The sequence below is a fragment of the Fukomys damarensis genome, unplaced genomic scaffold (assembly GCF_012274545.1).
Source record: "Fukomys damarensis isolate Sample0158 unplaced genomic scaffold, DMR_v1.0_HiC HiC_scaffold_16, whole genome shotgun sequence".
In the NCBI taxonomy this organism is placed as follows: domain Eukaryota; kingdom Metazoa; phylum Chordata; class Mammalia; order Rodentia; family Bathyergidae; genus Fukomys; species Fukomys damarensis.
The window spans coordinates 129,683,257-129,696,862 of record NW_022900928.1 but is presented as its reverse complement, the minus strand read 5'-3'; the positions used below and the strand labels follow the sequence as shown (position 1 = coordinate 129,696,862).

The 13,606-nt window shown below is 46.0% G+C and overlaps 1 protein-coding gene across 1 annotated transcript in view; it reads right to left on the bottom strand.

The window, feature by feature from the left end:
* Positions 1-13,606, bottom strand: part of Dis3l2 (DIS3 like 3'-5' exoribonuclease 2) — a 289,941-nt gene that overhangs the window by 114,893 nt on the left and 161,442 nt on the right. The window lies entirely within an intron of this gene.

Below are 13,606 nucleotides of genomic sequence, written 5' to 3'. Positions count from 1 at the left end.
CAGCAGGGCTCCCCGCCCCCTCCCGCCCCCTCCGCATCAATCCGGGTGTTGACCAGTCAGGCTTGTTCGCAAATGCTTCTCCTGGCTTCTCTCCTGGGCGTGCCAGGCTGCTCAGAACTCCCCAAGTCCCTGAGCTGCCTCGCTCCTGGGCCTTTTCTAAGGAAGCCCAGCTGTGCCCCGCCCTCACTCCCCAGCCCCTCCTGGGCCTGCTCAGCTCCACTGACACCCGCACCACCACCAACCCTGACCAGGACAGCATTCATTATAAAGCGCACAACCACATCCACAGGGCTCTTCTGGAAAAGCTAAAAACACACAGTGCTTGCTGGGTGAGGCGGTGCACACTTGCGACCCCAGCTCTTGGGGAGGCTGAGGCAGGTGGGTTACAAGTTCAATCCCAGCCTGGGCAATTCAGTGACTTAGTGAAACCCTGCCTCAAAATAAAAAATAATAAATGGGCTGGGGATGTAGCTCAGTGCAAAGGCCCTGGGTTCAATCCTCAGTACCAAAAAAAAAAAAAAGAAAAAAAAGTAATGTACCTTAGGATTCTAGAAATGTCAAAGTTTTGTTTTTTTTAAAAGGAATTTTATTTATTTATTTTGGTTTTTTTGAGACAGGGTCTCACTATGTAGTTGAGACTGACCTGGAATTCACTATGTAGCCCAGGCTGGTCTCAAACTCCGGGTGATTCTCCTGCCTCAGCGTCCTGAGTGCTGGAATTACAGGAGTGCACCACCATGCCCGCCTTTTTAAAGGAATTTTAAATGGCGAGTGTATAACCAAACTGTGGTACAGTCCCACAACAGTGCAAAGGGACACACTGCTTACACACCACAGCCTGGGCGTGTCTCACAGGCACTAGGCTGAGTGAAAGGCGCCACTCATGAACACGCACGTCCCATGTGACTCCATGGATGACATTCTCGAAAGGACGAAACTGCAGTGACACAGTGGGGCCCTGTGCAGGGGAAAGAACTGTAGCTCCCAAGATCTACACGGGCCCCAAGACACAGGAACCTCCGCACACCAGACAAAGGCCAACTTCACTGTCCATTAAAGAGTGGACATGGGTTTGATTACAGAAACTAAAAAAGTGTTCTCTAAATAATGAACAAAAAGGAATAAGATAAGACTACAAGAGCAAGAAGCAATTTAAATACATTCAGGGACCATTTTCATCTCCAGAATTAAGGAGTATTTTAATCTTACATCATTGCCTTTTCTCTTTTACTTTCCTTTTTAGTTTTATTTTAGGATTCCCTATTTTTAATGTTCATACAGAGATTTCTTTAACTGAAATACCGAATAGTTTCTCTGGTGTGAAACACTGTAATAGTACACCAGATCCTAATGAGATAATTAATAATGTGAAATAGGAGGTAAAGGGCTAAAGGTGTAGGGAGAGTGGGAAGGGTGGGGGAAAGGTAGTAAGGGAGAGGAAAAAAATATGAGAAATTGAAAAAATAGAAATAAAGTGTTTGTAAATGGGGAGGGGAGGAGGGGGTGAAGGGAGGGCAGGGACAAGGGGAAAAATGAGAATCAAGACCTATTATGTAAAGGTACAGAATCCCAATGATGAATGTAACTGTATTTGTATACCTAGGTTGTACCAATAAACTCAATAAAAAGAAAAGAAAAAAACCCGAGGGGAAATAACTTTAAAATGTGAACTTTGAATTGAGGAAAGTAAAAACTGTGTTAAATATCCACAGGGTTGAATCATGGGCACTATAATTATGGAGTTTTTCCTTTATGCTTTTTCATATTTAAAAATCTTTTTTTCACTTTGGTTGAGCATTCCTTTTGTAAATGGAAAAAGTTAACATTGTACAGAATCCTCCCTAATCAAAAAACAATTGCCCATCCAATAGATATGCTGTGGCCAGGGTGCTCAGCCTCTTACAACATTTGTTTAGACTCCTCCTGCTTGACAGCTTTATAATTGTGGTACCATAAGGCACCTACCAGTAAGTAAAGAAGCTGCGAAAAGTGGGCGCCATACAGGCAGAGAAACAAATGCCTTAGAGAGCAGCCTGGGGGAGGTGGGTCCTCAGGGGACTGTGTGCAGACTAAATATTCCTTTGCTTTGGGTTTTTTTGAGACAGGGTCACATGTAGCTCAGGCTGAACTCAAACTCACGGCAATCTTCCTGCATCAGCCTCCCAAGTGCTGCGGTTACCAAGGTGCTGCGCCACCATGTCTGGCAAACTAAGTATCTCGAGGAGAGTCACACACAAAGTGGCGAATGCAAAGGCTGAAATATCAGGGCACCCAGCAGTAATCCCTGCTCCACCATATAAAAGGATAGAAGCAAGAATGCTGGAGGAAGAGTGAAACACCAAGGCCCTGGGAAGCAGACTCCCAGGCCACATTTCGCAGAGATGAAGCGGGAAACCCTGGGAGATGAAATCCACAGCAGCGGATTCCAAGTTGGTGGAAACCTTGAACTTGATTCACATGGTAAAGAAGGACCTGTGTGCTCCTCGCTCCTTCCGGCACCCCCGCAACCTGGACAGACAGTTTATGTCCCTGAGTACTCGACAGACTCCTTGGGAGCTGAACCCGATGTCAGATGGGGTGGCAGGAAAGTCAGGGTCCTCCTTTTAGCACACTGACATCATAAAAAGCTGGAGAATGCTTCTCTGAGTCAAAATCAAAGGGAACACTTTTAGCCTGGTGGGATGGAAGTCGGTTTCCTGGTTTCTGTGGAGGGTTAACTAGGAGCCTCCCGGATCCCTGCGACTCTCATTTCTATGGATACAGTGAGTAAATGACGCGAAGAAATGAATGAATGATGCCCACGAGGTATCTCCAGCCTGTGACAACCCAGCCACGTGCAAGGTAGTCCAGCTTCCTTGAAGGACCTGCAGTTGTTTTCTGAGGAAACTCCAAGGCCAGAAATTCTCTACTCTTCTCTTTCTGTTACCTGCTCTTCAACCAGAAGCATGCGAGCCTCACAGTCTGAACTCTTAACGTGTAGCATGCAGGAAGCCTAGCTTGCTGTGAAGACGGATTCTTGAACAGGGTCGGCAAACTCTAGCTCATACACGGCCATGTGAGTCTGAATGGCCTGCAACCTAATGTCAGCTTTTGCATTTGCTTAATGGTTGAAAGAAAATTATTAAAAAGAAAACTATTTCACAACAGACAAAATTGCATGAAATCCACATTTCACTAGCCATAAGGAAAGCTCGCCTGGGACCCGGCCGCACCTTTCTGATACGATGACAGAGTGACTAGCTGTGACAGAGACACTGTGCCTAAAACGTGTCCCGGGCAGGGGCCAGGAGACAGCTCAGCAGAAGAGCAAGTACTAAGTACAATCAGAGCTCTGGGCCAACCCTCAGCTGCAGAGAAAAAGTTTATGTGGCTCACAACAGAAAGTTTGCTGACCATATTAGATCAGTGTTTCCTAATGTGCTCAGTGCTTTAATTTTTTTTTAAGGTCTTATTGGTCACATAAATGCAGCAAATGCTGGGCTGGCTCCATCACTGTAGGACTTCTCACAGCCTTTCCACACCAGCTGGAACCAACAGTTGCTGTGGCAGAGCCTCTCCCCACAGTGAGGCTCCTGGGGCAGGGCCTGCCCTGGAACACCCCGCACGGCCTCCAGCAGGACCCTTGGCCTACAAGGGGCTTTGCCAGCAGGTTGACCCCAAGGGGACACTGCAAGAAACCACTGAATGGCTGTGCTATTGCTGCAGGAAACAGATGACAGCAAGAGCTCATGTGACCCTGTGGTGCTCTTCTAAGCGCACTGATGAGGGGAGTTGCACAGTGCAAACAAATAGCCTTGTCCCTGATTAAATTGCTCTTTTTGCCTTGGCTGCTAGGAAACTCAGAAGACAGCATTTTTGTACCTTGCCTCTAGAACACTTTACTTGTTGTTTGAATTTTGTGAACTAAATTTTGTTCTGGTTATACCTAATTTTCCCACTCAAAGATGCCTTTTGCTCCGTTTCCTGACTTTAAGAAAAATCACTGCATTGTATTTACTACTTAATTAGCTGTCTGAAGTCATTTTTGGAAAAAATGTAGGCTATAAACAAATACATATGTACACTGAGGAGTTACAATTTTTCAGAATCAAGTGTTGAAGGGCTGCTGGAACAGAAAGCCAGTATGGCCCCACTCTAAGAGTCGACAGACAGTGAGAGCCAGAGGGCTCCAAACTTGCTCTCACACCAGAGGAAGCTGGGATAATTGAGGAAATGAATGCCAGTCATCAGTGCTGAGAGCCAGCAGTTTAATCTGCTGTCCTCATGGCCATGTGGAGCAGGAGGGCTCCTCCTGGTCCCGGCAGAGGCTGGGCCCTGCTGGCCTCAGTACTTGGGGCCCAGGTGGCACCAGCTGGCTACTGCATGCTGTTAAGGCACTTGGGATGTCGCTGGCTCTTTTCTGGAAGGCTCTGGACTCACAACCTGCATGGCGCAGCCTCACCTGCCAGCTCTAAGAACCCGTAAGACCAAATATGTGAAGTCTTTCACAACAATGGTGAGAAAGAAGCTAACTCTGACCCACAGAAAACAAAGTGCCAGGTGGGAGAGGGAGCGGATGACACCCCAGTCTGTGAACCTGCAGAATTCCCATCCAGAGCAGCACTATGTAACCCAGGCTCTGACGGCACACGGCTGAAGGGCTTAGCAGAACTTTTTAAAGCAACAGCAGACTTTTCAGATCATGTGCTTTATGCGAAGCCACTGGTCCAGGCAAAGGACACATGAAGGATAACAAAGAGCCTCTTAAAATCCCTTACACTTGGCCCACAGCCCTAGAAAGTAACAGAAGCATGGAAAGAATTTCAGTCCCTGGGTCGCTCACACGGTTCCCCTGAGCCTGCATCCTCTGCCTCCTGCAGGCGCCCACATCCTCACCTCTTGCGAGCTGGAAGCAGCTGCCCAGGCTCCCGAGCAGCATTGGTCACAGCTCTGTCCCAACTTACTATCTGGATTTCGGCCCCACACAAGGACTGTTCTCCCCAGCCTGACCGTCGCAGAGCACATGAAGGGTCAAAGCCTTCATCGACTCAAAACTGAGCAAAACAGAAATGAGCTCAGGAGTTCAAAGCCTCTGTGAGCTCTGCTGGTGAGACCACACTCTCAGAATGTGCCCTGCCTGGGTGCCCAAATTTTCTCCATCACCTCCGGTTTCCGACACGGTGCTGTGCCTGGACAGAGGTCTCTCCACCAATCTCCAAGGTCAAAGACCCAGCTAGTTGGTTCTTAAATGCCTGGCTGCAGTGCCGCCTTCTCCCAGGAACCCCTCGCGGCTCACAGATGGAAGCTGCCTCTTCCCGCTTGGCCTGCTCATGCTCGTGACCCACCCCTCTCCAGCGGCACAAGCCACTGTCCCTGTGTGCTGCCGGTCACTCGTGGTGGCTCTGACACAAGCCCATCTTTGCGCTAGCAGAGCAAAGAAGGCGCACATGCAGTGGAGGGCTGCTGGGGAGATGAATGGAAGAATGGCCAAGGGCTTCCTCCTGCGCTTTTCCATTCAGCTCTACTGCTGTGCCTTGGGAAATCCATTTAGGATTAGAACTCATGACTCCTGGCGTCTGGTCCTGTGGTCATACCACAGTGTTATTGTTTCCAAGGGTGTCCTTTTCTGTCTTCATCCCATCTTCTTTTCTCATAAAATGGTGTTTCACAAACTGTGGTCTGGGGACCACTTCCAGATTAACAAAATTTATAGAGGCCTCCTCTGTCCGTGACTCTGGGTTTGTCTCCTTGCTGCAAGCAATTCCAGTGGACAGGATCTGGGTCAATGGTGGTCAACGGTGGAAAAAAAATCTAAGAAATAACTGTAAGAGGATAAAGAGTAAAATTTTTACTCTAACACTTTCTTACATTAGATGGTATCATGGTCTGCATAGAAAGAAGCAAACCATGTAAACCAGAGCAGGAAGAACAGCCGGAGAGTTGAAGAACTCGTCTATGGCACTGCCTCCAAGAGCCTGGCCAGGTGCTGGGGCAGTCAGGGGGTCAGATGCTGACTTCACAAGCGGATTCTGCACTCACACTAGCTCTGTCTCCCTCCATCGCCCCGAAGGCAGCTGTTGGTATCATAATCCCCCAAAAACACACCCACCCACCACCCTCTTTTGGTGATACACAGACACTAAGGAGTCTAACATAAAGCAGATTTTTCAGAAGAGAAAAAAGCCAAGGCCTACTAAGACCAGAAAGCTACCTTGGTCCATTTGCTCCCAGCCCATGCTCCTGCCCTCCATCCTGTGACAAGGTGACATGTGAGACTCTACACAGTAGGCAGAAGAACTGACACGGGCCTGGACAGCCCTTTCACCTGGTCTGGGGCGTTTAACGATGGGTCCCCAGCTGGGCCACCTCCAGTTCTGGAAAAGTTCAAGACCAAGTACATGGGGACATGGGGACATCAGGTTCTTTTACTTTTTTGGGTAACAGGGATGGATTTCAGGACCTCATGCCTGCCAGGCAGGTGAGGTGCCACTTGGCTAAATCCCCAGCCCATCTTTTACATTCTAATGGACAGTGGCAGTATGAGACTCAAACAGGGCCAATGGCAATGATCTCTGGTTACATCCACCTTCTACTGCTCTGTGCAGGAGCCAAGGCCAAGGCCAAAACCGGCCTGGTCCTGTGAAAGCCGGGAGCTGGGATTAAACACAGTGAGTATGCTCAAGTTCACTTGCTGCCCCTAGATTTCCATTATGAAAAATGTCTAGCTTTCAGGGAAGTCGGAAGGCTAGTAAACAGATATATACCCCCCTTTGTCAAGATTCACTAGAGGCCGACACTGCTGCATTTGCTCTACCCTTTTCCTCCCTCCAGCCCGCCCCCTTCCTTCTTTTCCTATCAGAACCACTGATGAGAAAGAGAGATCAGGAGACTTTATCCCTCCAGATTTCAGCACGCCCTCTTCTGCAGCACCAGAATCTGGTTCCCACAGCCAAGGGGGTTCAGAATTCACATCACCCAGGGTGGACATTTGTTCCTAAAATGTCTCCAGCTGTCCTGCTGAGTCCCTTCAACATTGCACCTTCCTCCTGATCCAGGATCAAATCAGGATGGAGTCAGTCCGCACATGGCATTTGGTAGTTACAATCTGCTAATCTGTTAGCATCCACCCGTCTCTTGACAGAGCATAGCTGCTTTGGAAGTGGCCGCCAGCTGTCTTGCAGATGGTCCCACGTTCTGGTTTACTGGAGTACTTCCTTGTGGAAGGTCAGGAAGAAAAGAAAGGACAGAGATAAACCTAATGTGGTCAAATCAACCTCCTCTGGAAGTTCAGCTGAGCGGCTTGACTGGATTTAGGTGAGCCTTTTGCCTGCCTGCTTCCTGGCGAGGCACACACACCCCATCAGAAGGCACACTGTCGGGCTACCCTCCAGATCGGTCTACCTGAAAGCCCCCCATTATCCTCTACACAGCAGTCATCTATGGAGTGAGACTTTGAGAACATGTGAATAGTCAGTCCTTAGAAACAACCTTTCAGGGCTGAGGATGTAGCTCAGCGGCACCACGCCTGCCTGGCAAGTGCAAGGTCCTGAGTTCGATCCCCGGTACAAAAAAAAAAAAATCTTTCAACCAGTGATTTCAGCAACCACTGATGATTTCTGCCTGAATCAATCATAAGTCTATAAATTGTAAACTGGTGCTTTTAAAATCCTGTATATCTTCTGCACTTATTTGCTGCCTTCCTTTGTATATGCCTACAGTCCTAACACCTGTGGAGCTGAGGCAAATGGTCACTGTGAGTTGTGGCCAGCCAGGAAGTTCAAGGCCAGCCTGAAGTACATAGCAAGACTGTCTCAACAAACAACAACAAAAAAGAGCTTTTTATTAGAAAATATGACCTGTTACAAAGAACAAGAAATTCTACACAATGATGGTCACATTCCTCTGCCATCGGGTTGGTTTTATACCTGTGAAGGAAGAATAACCTTCAATCACATTCCTGCCTATCTGTCTGAGACTCGTTGCTGCCTGAGTCGTCTGGCCACAGTTCTGCCACATCGAACAGATCTGTTAAGACAAAAGAGAACTAGACACTGGTCATAATATACTAGCCCTGGATGTGACGGTGATGTGGGCCTATTGACAGATGCCGAAGTAACATCTATAAGAGCATCAGTACTTGCCCCACCTGCTACAGGAATTCATGCAAGAAAGGCGTTATGAAAACTAGCGTGCAAAGTAGTAAAAGCCCTGAATGTGACCTCATCTGCCCTAGCACTGATTAACCAAGAGCTACGAGAACAATGCCAGGCCATTTCAGATAATAGAGCGGCAATAGACTATCTACTTCTGCTGCACCATCAAGGGTACAAAAAGTAAAAAATATGTGCTGTTTTAATCTGACAGATAACAGTTCGGGAATTCAAGAAAAAATAAAAAGGCTATAAGAGTTATCACAAAAGGTACATGATGGAGACATAGGCAGAGACATATTTAGCTGGCTGGCCCAATGGCTGCCAGACATACATTGGTTAAAACAACTCTTTGTTACAATCTTAGTATCTATCTCATGCCTATTGATATTTTGTACAGTTGCCCCTGCTTACTCTGATTCCTTCAAAATCAGATTCAAAAAATTTCTTATCAAACTGTCAACCAGCTTATTTTACAGGAACACGTTCACTCATCTTTCCCTTAAGATATGTCGTGGATCAGACTGTGGTTCCAGCTCTTCACTACCAGCTACAACAAGATCTTCACTGGCTTTACCCCTTAGAAGAGTCTCCAGTTGGAGTGATAGAGTGGATTACAGACCATTTTTACCAGGGAACCTTCCACGATTTCAACTCCCCAGAGCTAACTCTATACACATTTCTCCTCCTCTGCTGGCTCATACCCTCTTCCCCACAACCGCTGATAGAAATACCAGATTAGGACCATCCCAGACTACAAGGCTAGATCAATAGTTTTTTTTGTGTCTCTCTTCCAACAATATTTATCCCCAACACAAAGAGATTTAATCTGTTGCCTATCCTTTAAGCCACAGAATTACCCCTACTGTGCTGAATATATGAGCTCCTCCTCAAATTCAACATGGCAGAGACAAGATAATTTAGTTCTGCTTCCAAGATACTGCAGTTCCCATAAAAAAAGTTTGTGGTCCCTAACTGGCACCTGGGAAATTCAAATCATGCCTGGTTCCTATCCAACTTTCACACTAGATTTTTGGTCCATCTGTTATGCCACCCAGCCACCTTCCCAGTTACACATGCTCCCCGATTACGAGGAAGAAATTATGCATTTAACTCCTTGGCAGTACTATTATTTTTTGTATTACTATACATGCCTAGATCAGCCCCCACCACTCCATGATCTCACTGTCACTGTCCTCCTCGAAGCTCCTGAACAAGCGGCCCTCCAACAGCTCTGTCGCCCCCACAAGGGTAAGAGATGATAGAATAAAATCCCTCCCTCAGCTTCTCATCACCCCACACCTGCCCCTTTTCAGCGATAAGTAGCTACAGAAGAGAGATTCTTCGCCCCTCTTCCCAAGGCCGTAACAAACAAAAAAGGGAAGAATGTAAGATAAGTGCCTTGGAACGGCTACCGCCATTCTGATGAATAACCTCCTTCTTCACCTTAGTTTCCACTTCCTACCTCACGCGTCACCAGTCATGAGACCGGCGCGTGAACAAGGCTTGTCTGCATAGAAAAATAAATGTCCAAGAGTGGCCCGAGTGGCTGCCCATGCAGCCTACGCAATCCCCACCCAGCCGATATATAACCAAGTCACCCGATGTATAACCAAGCCCCTTCCTGTTTCCTCTCTCTTTCTCCTTTTGTTCCCTTTCCGCCAAGCGGGCCACTGTGCCTCCTTGGCTCTTTAATAGATTTCTCATATGAGGAATCCCAGTCAGGGATGGTGGTCTACCCCTGTAATCCCAGCATTCAGGAGGCTCAGACAGGAGGACTTGAAAGTTTGGCCCACATAGCAAATTCATAGCTCAGGCTGGCCTGAATTACCAAATTACCAAGTGAGATCCTTGTCTCAAAAAAAAAAAAAAAGCTTTTTCCTGCCCTGTCTGTCCCCAACTTGTTTTTTGTTATACCCTTGTATTATTAGAGTCACAGGTCACTGATTTTTTTTTTTATTCAATGTCTTATAATTCATTGCCACTTTTTTTTTTTTTTTTGCCATGCTGGGGGTTGAATCCAGAGTCTCACACATGCTAGGCAAGTGCCCTATCACCAAGTTACAATGCCCTTTTAAATTTTTATTTTATTTATATTTATTTTATTTTGAGACAGGGTCTCACTACGTTGCCCAGCTGGCCTCAAACTTACAGTTTGAGATGCTCCTACCTCAGCCTCTTGAGTAACTGGGATTACAGGCATGTGCTATCAACCACTATATTTTATATGTAAACTATCCCAAATTCAGCTGGTGGGAGCCTTCTGGATGCCTCTGGACTCCTGCGGTATGTCCCTGTGTATCTTTGAGCCCTCCAGTGCCTTCTGGCACAGCTCACCTGGTATAATCCCCACCCGACATCTAACAATCTACTTTCCTAAGGAGCCACTTTCCTCTTCGTCAAGAATGGCACTTAGAAATCAAGATGGAAGGCCGGGGATTTGGCTCAGTGGTTCTGCCACCTGCCTCGCAAGCACAAGGACCTGAGTTTGATCCCCGGTACCCAAAGAAAAAGAAATCAAGATGGGGTACTGGACCTAAATATTCATTACTCCTGGGGTGTCAAATCTTCTAGGTCCTTGCAAAGAGGAGAGTTAGAAAATATGGGTTTTAATTAAAAGAAATTGCTGATATTTGACTACCTTGGCCTAAAAACTGACACTTTCTTGTGGGTCAACCCAACAAATGGTTTAAAAGACATGAGTTCATACGGACAGCTCTAAATCTAGCACCATGGGCTGGGCTGCCCCCATCTTCTAATTTCGTATTCATACCTTCTTCTCCCAGGGTCAACTATGGCTCCCTCGGGCCTCAATATCCAAAACAGTTTCAGAATTACAACGCCAATAAATTACACCAGTAACAATGGGCTTCTGCAATGTAAGATTTCTTTAGGATTTCATCCTTAGAACGTTTCATCCTACGGGTATTTAGAGGGCTCAAAGTAACATGAATTAATTCTTTATGTGCAGATACTTTTGACAAACATTGGTCCATCTGTTTATTTCAATTTTGGTAATTTTATTTCTTTTTAGTTTTACTGAATATTTAAAACTCAAATGGCTTAAAAGTTAAAGCATACTCAGAGAAGTCACAGTTTCTTCTAATCTGCTCTTCACCATGCCCTGAAAAAAAATGTATCATCATTTTCTGGCTTACCCTTTCTATCTTTTGGTTTTTTTTTTTCTTTTTGATGTATTATTTTCTTATTTTCCTTTCTTCTTACAAATATTTTAAATTCTCTTTTCACCTTGCTTCTTCGCCTGACATTAAATCCCTACTATCAGCTCAGAGACCACAATCTTAGAATGGTCACGAGTTTGAAGATTGCTCCAGTCCTAAACTTATCCCCAAATGCACCAAACCAAAGCCACTGAGTCCGAGCAATCCACATCTTGAATAGATGGGGCAGCAGGCATATGGGAGAGGAGTTCACAGGCACACATTCAATATTTGGTAGCTCTAACTATTAGGAAGCACTATCACCGGCTCAACTGCACTGTAAGCCTGAAAAATTATAATTTAGCCCTTGTAGCCACTAAAAAGTTAAATGACTCTCTTATAGCATGAAGTTCTTCAAACATTACTTCCCCCAGGAAATATGCCCATCCCCTTCTTTTCTACATGGTTTATAACTGGGAATAGCTGTAGCCCTTTTCATGAATTTCACTTCTTTTATGTCAAGAACAAATCCAAGTAGTATGAATCCATGGACCACCACATGAAGAAAGTATCAGAGGTCAAGAGAAAGGAGGCCAGAATTCCTTCATCCAACAGAGAGTTAGTGGGAATCTACTTCTCTAGTATTCGGTATCCATTGAGGACAAAGATTCCTACCCATGCACATTCTAGTCGGGGAGGAGACAGAAAGTAAATAGCACTGAAATGAACTGCTATGGAGAAAAAGAAAAGAACAACAGAACAAGGTAAGAAGACTGCAAGTGCTGAGTACAGTAATGGCCTGAGAATAGCCAAGGAGGCTTCCGCACGAAGACACCATGTAGAGAAGGCCAGAAGCAGGTGAGGAAGTGGACACAGAGGTGCAGGCATGAGGAGGAGCCAGGGCAAAGCCCACATTTTGTCGAGTGGGTTCACCATAAGGCTCCGACTACGCATCCAAGAGGGTTTGCATGTAGGACAGAGACGGCCTGGCTTCCGAAGTTGTTTTCTACTTCCTGTCCAGAAAATTTAAATCGGGCAGTGCTGGTGTGCAGAATGCAGCCTTGCATGCCTATGGGAACAAGGAAGGCAGCCGAATCTCACCAGGTGCAGGAAGTTTTGTTCTTCAAAGCGCTCTCCAAATACCTCTCTTTTTCCTCTCTTACTCTGGCAGTAGAGTTTTCCTATAATCCAGATCTAAAGGATCGGATTTGGGTTGCTTTAAAACAAGCTATGAGAACACTGACCGATACAAACTAAGTTTTTAAATGGTACAAAATGGCTATGAGCTTCCAGGAAATGATCCCCTGGAAGGGTCAAATATCCAAGCCTCATTATGGAGTGTTTTAAAGTGTTAAGAGTTTAAGCATAAAAAGCAAGATACAAGGCAGAAAATCTTCACAGAGCATAAATGTAGCAGAGGCTTTCAGTATATGGAAAATCTCGCTCTCATTAAAACTATTTTTTCCTCTATTTCCTAGAAATGGCCCCATAATAGAGTTATGGGCCGGGGATTTAGCTCAGTGGTTCTGCCGCCTGCCTCACAAGTGCAAGGACCCAAGTTTGATCCCCGGTACCAAAACAAGAACAAAGAAAATAGAGTTATGATGGCAGCTATTATTTTTCCCCTCACCTTGTAGATGGGGAAACTGAGGCTCAGAGAGATCATTAAATAGCTGAAGTCACAGAATTGCAGAGCTATATGACTATGTTGGGACTCAGAAAATAATACCCCAAACAAAGGCCTCAAAACCAAAAGTTGTTCTTTACTCTTCCCTTGCCTCCTGTTTCTCGAAAAAGACAAGTGAGAGAAGCTAGAACTCCTCTTCCCCAAGGAAGGTCATGGAAACCAAAATCCCTTTTCCCCAAAACCAGCCAGAAAACCTAAATATCACTCCAGTGTTCTGCTTTTCTGTGTACCAGCATCATCATTTTCTCACTTATTGTGCTTAATTATATCATTAAGACCCCCAATTCCAGAAAGGGTCAAGATGTGAAGAGAGAGGCCTTGCAGGGGGTTTCCTGCTATGGCCATCAGATCACATGCTTTTTGACCAGTCTCAGCAGCTGTCCAGGCTCCATCAAACCTAAGCCTAGAAAGGACAGCTCACCCTGCGCCTTTCTGTTATCAGACTGAAGGCTCCCGCCCACTATACAACTACGGTCAAATTACTTTGTCGTTCTTTACTCTCATCACAGGGGTGCCAGCCCTGGCCCTTTAAGGGAGTCAGGTATGGGATCACCCTCCTTCTCTGCCCCTACAACTCAATACGACAGGAATCTCCCCTAAAAGGAAAGGTGATAAAATAAGTCAGTTAG